We start from the raw sequence: 7,302 nt of genomic DNA on the forward strand, positions 1-7,302 counted from the left end.
CAACAACAAAATAAAAAAAGGAGACTACGAGCCTCGGTCACAGATCATCTTCACCATTTTTTAAATCCTCGTTTTTATTATTAGTTTTATCGAATGGTAATTACATAGCGCGCTTTATGTCTATTAGCGCCTTTTCATGAACTGGCGATTACATTATTTATTTCAAGTAACTAAAACAAATTGTATGTGATTTATAAAGTAAACAAAAACATTATGGTGGCGTATTGAATAAAAAATGGGATCATTTAAAAGAGAAACGATTACGTGTCTTGGAAACTGTAATACTGTATATGGCTTGCAGAAGCGCCTCATAGTCGCAGGCTCTGCTCTGCTTCTAAGCACTGTACTGCAGCCGAATACTCGGGTACATGTTGAACAGAGCCTTGCACACAATTGTCCGGGGCGCTGTCCTGCAGAGCTTCGAGTTTCTTCGTTGTCCACACTCATCTTCGCCGACCATCTTGTCTCCTAAGTGGTGCACAGTGGCACGGATGACAAATTACACTATGGACTGAGCCGTCCCACATGGTGACTCAGGTCGCTATTTCTGCAAAGCTGCAGGCTTCAGAACTGAGCTGTGCGGGCCGCTGTCGTCCTGGTTTGCTTCTAAGCGCTGTACAGTTTATGACAGGTGTACCTAAGCGCACTGTGCACAGGTGCCCCCGCGGGAGTGATTGATGTAGCTTTTTGAGCAGGTCTCCTCACAGCGCACCCGGAACTCAAAATATTTAGTGAAAGGGGGAGGGGATTCACTTACCCCTTCTAAAGAAGGAAGAGAGGAGAAGAGGTAAGACCAGCACGGGGACGTCTGATAAAACCCCGGCACCTCCTCCACCTCCCAGCTGAACCGCCCGGTCAATGCTAGCTCCCTGGCAGGGGGCCTTGGCCATGGAAAAGGTCCGGCCTGGAAGGCCCCCACCCGCAGCCACTCGAGGTGCGAACATCTGCATATGAAGGGCTCGAGGAAATGGCCCCTGAGCGCGGGGTGTCAGAGTCCTAGGGGTGGAGGGACTGGGAAAGGATAACAATAACAGACCCCCTGCGCCGGGCCTTTGAGAGTGGAGCTCAACGCCATGGGCTTTAATTACAGACCATAGCACAGGAAGAGGACCCTGGGATTGATGGGGGGCATCTACAGGGGGGCCCAAGGCCGTACGTTTCTCGCATCCCTGGGCGGGGCTTTGCTGGGCGGATTACAAGGGCCTGCATTAAGGTCATGAGCATTTAGAAGTGTCTACCACAAAAGACTGTTTGTGTGCAGTGGAAAAACAACAATAAACACAAGCGCTTAAGCTCAGTTTTGCCGTTAAAGCGCTGCAAACTGGTGGAACTACTACCACCGGTTTATCGACTCTGACGGCGTAAGTGCGGAGTTTGCCTTCGTGGGATTCAAACGTCTGTCACGTTGGTCACAGCTTGTCAACCTCGCGCTCATTCCTTGCCGAAAAATCTGGTGGTAACAAAGAAAGTTCTAACACCGATAAAACACCACCTGCACGCAGCCAGTAGACATCATAACCGCTCAAGATGCGAAGGGGTCTTCCGGAAATTACCTCATTTCCGAAGAGCAATTTTCTGTCCACAGCATCCAGCGAAGCCCATTTCTAACTGGTGAAGGGGATGAGCCTCATAATATGGAGAAAATAAAACGTGCGCCTGTACATCCAGTATCTGCGCTGTACAGAAATACTTTGAATCATATATGGAGTCGGGTGCTGCCCAAGGAGGGATTATTGCTTAGGACAAAAAAACTGTGGCTGTCTTTTTTCTTGAACACGTACAGTGTTTGAGTTGCCAGATTGGAATTATCAGGGGGAGACTGGTATCGTCAATAGGTGTAAGGACCCTCTCTCTCCGAAATAGCACGGTTTATTTCGTTTCTAGTTTCAGTCATCCTGCATTTATAAGTATTAAACACGTCTGCGGGGTTCCAGATGGTGCAATGAGGAAATAAAACAACAGGGCTGCGTGAGCTTCTCACGCCTGGCGTAGAACCGGCCCTTCTGTCCGGCACTCGGCGGTACAAGGAGAGCGTGTCTCATATGTCTCATAAAATAGGTATATTTTTCCGGTGAAGAGTAGTGCCCTCCACAGAGTGCCTTCATATTCTCTCAGTAATACTTGTCCGAAGGGCGAGTGACCCTGTCCGGGTGGCACCGGCCTGACCTCCGTCACCGGAAGTTGTCGGGTGCAGGACACTGCAACAACCTCGGGCGTACGCGTCCTTCTGACTCGGATTTACAATCGAGACACCTGGGGCCTTATTTATGAAGGCCTTGCGCGGCCGGTGCGTCACTTTTTTCCCATTTTAAAAGTGACGCACCGGCGGCGCAAGGCCTTCATAAATAAGGCCCCTAGATTGGTGACAGTTGCGTGATTTCGTGATGCTTTTAAACCGGCATTAGAACTCCGATCTCTCGCACCAAGAGCACCTTTGTCCCTCTCAAAATTATTCCACAGGCTGGCACCCAATATTACACAAATTGGAGTAATTTCGCTGCACTTATTTTGAATAACATTTCTGTGGTTATTAAAATAACACTAGCTTTTACTTCGCAAGGTTTGTGGGCGAGCGCGTCACACACTCCATCATTTCAACTTTTATTTTCTACAGTGCTTTGTCCGTGATGCGCATGTACAGTCTGTAAATATGACATTCCTGGGTCTTAAACGCAGAGGCAGTTTGAGACAACGGCTCTGTATGTCGCCTTCCACCTCCTTATTTGAACGGGTTAAACATTCCCTAAATGGGTTGTGCACTATGTGCACCACTGTATGAAACCCAGTTGGTCTTGCTTACAGTTTCATCTCGCTAGATAGTTTTCACTGCTCCCGTTTCACGTGTCTGTGTTTTATGAAAAACGCGAAATCAACGTGCTGCTGAGTTTTCAAGGGGAATACTACTGGTGAAATGACATTTCAAAATTTCGTTGTTAGTCACAAATGCCAAATCCAAAATATTACATGAATCAATTGTAATTTTCGCCATAGTAAATTATAATATGTCCCCAATGTTCTATACAGAGAGTTACTTACATCGACACCAATGGGGACTAGTCAGCTGGCAAAATGGGGCGTCGGGAACGTTTGGAAGCGTATTTCACGGGCACAGTTTCGTGAAGGTTAATTCCTCATTTGCTTATGTAGTTAACACAGGATGAATGCACTGGAATGTTTAACTCCTGCGCTAGGCATATATGCAAACGACTCATATTTACTGGTGCCATCTCCATTTGTCTATGCTAGTTTAATATTAATCACCTTAAATTTCCCCCTTCGCCTCTAATGAAAGACCCCCTCCCCATCTCCTTTCCAAACGCAGATCTTCACCTTCCAAAGGCGGGAATATCTGTATTTTTGTTAAATTGCTGCTCTTTTCTCTGACTATTTGCTCCAATTACTTCACGTAAAAACCAGCTTTAAGGCAATTGACTCCCCAGAGTTCAAGCGGACTCAGGCCGAAGCCGCCATCTGCATTTAAAAACACAGACAGGGGAGGGTGGGTCGCAAGTGATTAGGACGGATGGCACGGGATGTTTTGGTACTTCAGTAATCTGCATACCCAGCAGGCAGCCGGGGCCTGAATAGACAGCTCAAGAAGGTACCACACGTCTCTCCTAGCAGTGCCACCCAGGGGCGTCCATGTGAGGCAGGGTATAAGTGCAACCATCTTTCACATTAAATCAAATAAACGGCCAAACATCTCGGGCGACCTATAGACAAAGAAAGCGACAAAGAGATGCTGCAACAGAACTGTCCTCAGCATTGAACCTGCATATATGGACGTTTTAAAACAAGCCACCCTTTGAGCTAGGAGGTGGTCTTGAAACAATACCGACTGATGTAAGGCGTGAAAAAGTAGAAAGTAAAGTTTTCAGGGGGCAGGTAGGCGACACCCCCCACCCGCTCCTGCTTCTGACAGGGAATGAAGCTGTGTTTACTGCGGGGAAAGCTTTGTTCTTTTCAAAGGATAATGTAAGCAAAAACACAAAGAGAGGCCGGAAGCAGTTGGTACAGAGTTTTTTTAATTGAAAAGGGACGGGTTCTGGCCCTCCCTTCTGCCCTGCCAGCACCTATTGATATATTGATGGGTTTCTGCGGGGTGGAGCTTCTATATCAAAATGGCCGCGGCATTTCTGAATGTGCCGTTCCCCATCATTGTGGTCTGCGCGGTTCCACGGTTAATTTCACACGTGGGGGACGGTAGCGTAGCAAGGACGTAATGTGCACCAGTGCACGCAAGGAAAACGGCCTCTTTCACTGCTGTTGGGGAAGTAAAATACACGAATACCACAGTACAATGGCTGCCTCACTGCCTGTTCAACAACACCTGCTGCACCAATAGTAGGGACAAGCATCAACAGGGAAAACAAAATAGATTGCAGCACAAGTAGGTGGCATAGTCCCTTTTCTTCTACTATTATCACCCTAATTCCAAGGATTCCTGCATAGGGCGGAGTCTGAATGGCTTTATAAACTGTATAATCAGTAGTATATTTGTCTTGTTTTCAGTAGGTGTGTTTTAATAATTGCTGTGTCGTGGGTTTAGGAGTTTAGTGAGTTTGGTTGGGTCTTTCCCCAAGCGTTAGGTGCTGCCTGAATTGCATGGTTTCACTATTGCCCAGCGTGTTGCCATATGAGTGTGTTAAATGGGGTTAGTAGAAATGTCAAGGAGCCTGTCTACTGGCCTGTATGGGCTATGTTGGGTCGGTGCAAGGTATTGTTACTGTTGGTGTGTGGAATATCAGGTCGGCTTTATGGGTTTAGGAGATGGTGAAATTGTTGGGGTGGGGGGCAGGGCAGTCATGAGACTTTAGTATTAATACATCCCAAATTGCTTCTAATCTAACCACTGAAATCTCTAAGGCCCTGAATTAGAGTTTGACAGATGTGGATGGGCCATTCAAAACTGTCTGTCTACCCATATTTCACCATGGAGGTCTGTCTGTCCTATTTAGAGAATAGCGATTTGAGAGATGAAAGTCCTTTATTCATCAGCCACCTCAGCTGCATTTTTTCGTACTCTGTTGATGACAGTATACCCTAAACACGAAGGAGGAGCGACAGAAAGTCAACAGTTCATCTGCCATGTTTATGGTATAATTTCCATTGATGGGATCATAGCAGTTGGATCAAAAAGAGGACAAGTAGCCAAACCCTTCCCACAACCACCAAAAAACATACTCAGTCAACCTGTCCCTGCTACTACTAGCCCTGAGACACTATCTAGCAGTGGCAAATAAATAGTATTACAATGCACAACAAAATATAAGGTAACTATTCATGAACACCGAATGTACACCAAATCATATCTAACATTAATGTACCCTGTCTCCCTGTCCGACCATATACCTACCACTACTTAACCCACATAAAATGCTTTACTAACACAATTTAACAACCCTCTACACCTCGTATGAGTACATGAATGCAAATGTATTAAAAATTTACATTCTCAAGCATACAGTGGTTACACTTTATTACTAAATAGTTACTAAACTGTTTATATATATATTTTTAATTGTATGTATAACAGTAACGTCTCTAAATTGTTTTTTCATAAAATAAATCACACAACCATTTTAAGTCTACCTTTGATCTAACTTTACCCACTTACCACACACTCCACAATCGTAAGTTGCAAACATGTACCACAAGTAGATATTTGCACAGACCAATCACAGCCCTGTTATGTTTTTAAATCTTGCACGTAATATCATGGGCAGAAAACATAGTAACATGTCAGGTATTGTACTCATATACTCAGCCTAGGTTTAAGCATACACAATGTATGGCATGTACTATATGTGAACCCCAGTATCTCAAGGTTTTCCTACGTTTTACAATTAATAAATTACAATGTCATACACACTCCGACTCCATATGCCACACACAACAGCCCCTGACAATACACTCCCAGATACTTTAACATACATGGGAAAGGGAATTAAAGATATCTCCCACAATGCAACACACAAGGAGTTACTAGATCTGTAAATGGGAGTAATACGTTAACATAAGCATGTCAGTAGAACACATGCATACATTTATTAAACCAAATCAGATTATTCAGGTTACTGAAACTATTTTTTGTATGTGGTAGATGTGTGTTTTTAGGCACTTCTGAATAATCAATTTACACCTGTTTTTAAAAAAAAACAAGCTATTTCAAGGAATTTTTTCACATCTCTTGTCGGATAACATAGGTATTCAATACCTCCTCCATCTTCCTGGGATTTCTCCTTAATGTAAACCTTGGTGGCAACCTTAGGTTTGAAGTGTGGTTTAACTGGTTGGGCACCCAAGCTATCTCTACCCACAGACATATATACATCTGCAATTATTTTTGGTAGTTCCTGTTCATGATCTTGAACTCTAACAGCTTCCAGTGTCTGACATTTAGCTCGATCTGAAGCTTCTCCCTTAACATTGCTTAGGAATTGCTTAGGATGATACTGCAGACTGTGGAAAAGTTCTCCATTGACTTCATTCCTAAATCCACAGCTGGTACAGCTCCGTGTTAATTTTGTACCTGCCTAAATAGATCAGAGAAAACTGCAAATGAAGGCGAGTGTAAATGCATGCAAATATGCTTCCCCAGGTATAAAATTCTTCTATTGGTGGCACATTCCAAGTGGAAGAGAAATAGTCAGTATTCTCTGTTTCTCTTAGGGTGTAGGGCAAGGATCACTGACATATTATTACAATAATATAGAATTACCAAAATATCGAGGAAAAAATATCGAATACAAAAATATCGAATCCCTATCTACAAACAATTAAGTACAAAAATATCGAATCAAAAATATCGAATCCCTATCTACAAACAATTAAGTACAAAAATATCGAATCAAAAATATCTTAAAAAAATATAGTTAGTCAAAATATCGATTTTTAGGTCTCGGGACGAAGCTGCGAAGCAGCTTCCGGTCAGAGAATTAATGTCCTCTAGTGGGGCCTCAGAACCCGCCTCCCTGCCCCGTCTCTCACCATTGGCTGGCTTCCTAAAAGGAGGCCAGCCATTGGAGGAGAGATGCATCACTTCAAACAAGCCCCGTCTTTTTCGGATTTGGGGGCGTGATTTTTTGCATTCTTTAGCCCTGTGACGTCGTCTGTCACTCAGGGCGCAAAAAACACGCCCCCGAATCCGAAAATGGCGTGCGTTTCCGCGAGGCATTGTCTCCTTGCCTCGGAGAAACGTGGTTGTGTTTTTGGAGCTGCTCGCCTCCCTTCCCTGCTGCTTTTAGGAGTTGCTCGGTGTTAGACGGACCGGGAGGGTCGGCCGAGATTACGGGGAGAGGT

Source organism: Lissotriton vulgaris, chromosome 3_1, assembly GCF_964263255.1.
Source record: "Lissotriton vulgaris chromosome 3_1, aLisVul1.2, whole genome shotgun sequence".
Taxonomy (NCBI): domain Eukaryota; kingdom Metazoa; phylum Chordata; class Amphibia; order Caudata; family Salamandridae; genus Lissotriton; species Lissotriton vulgaris.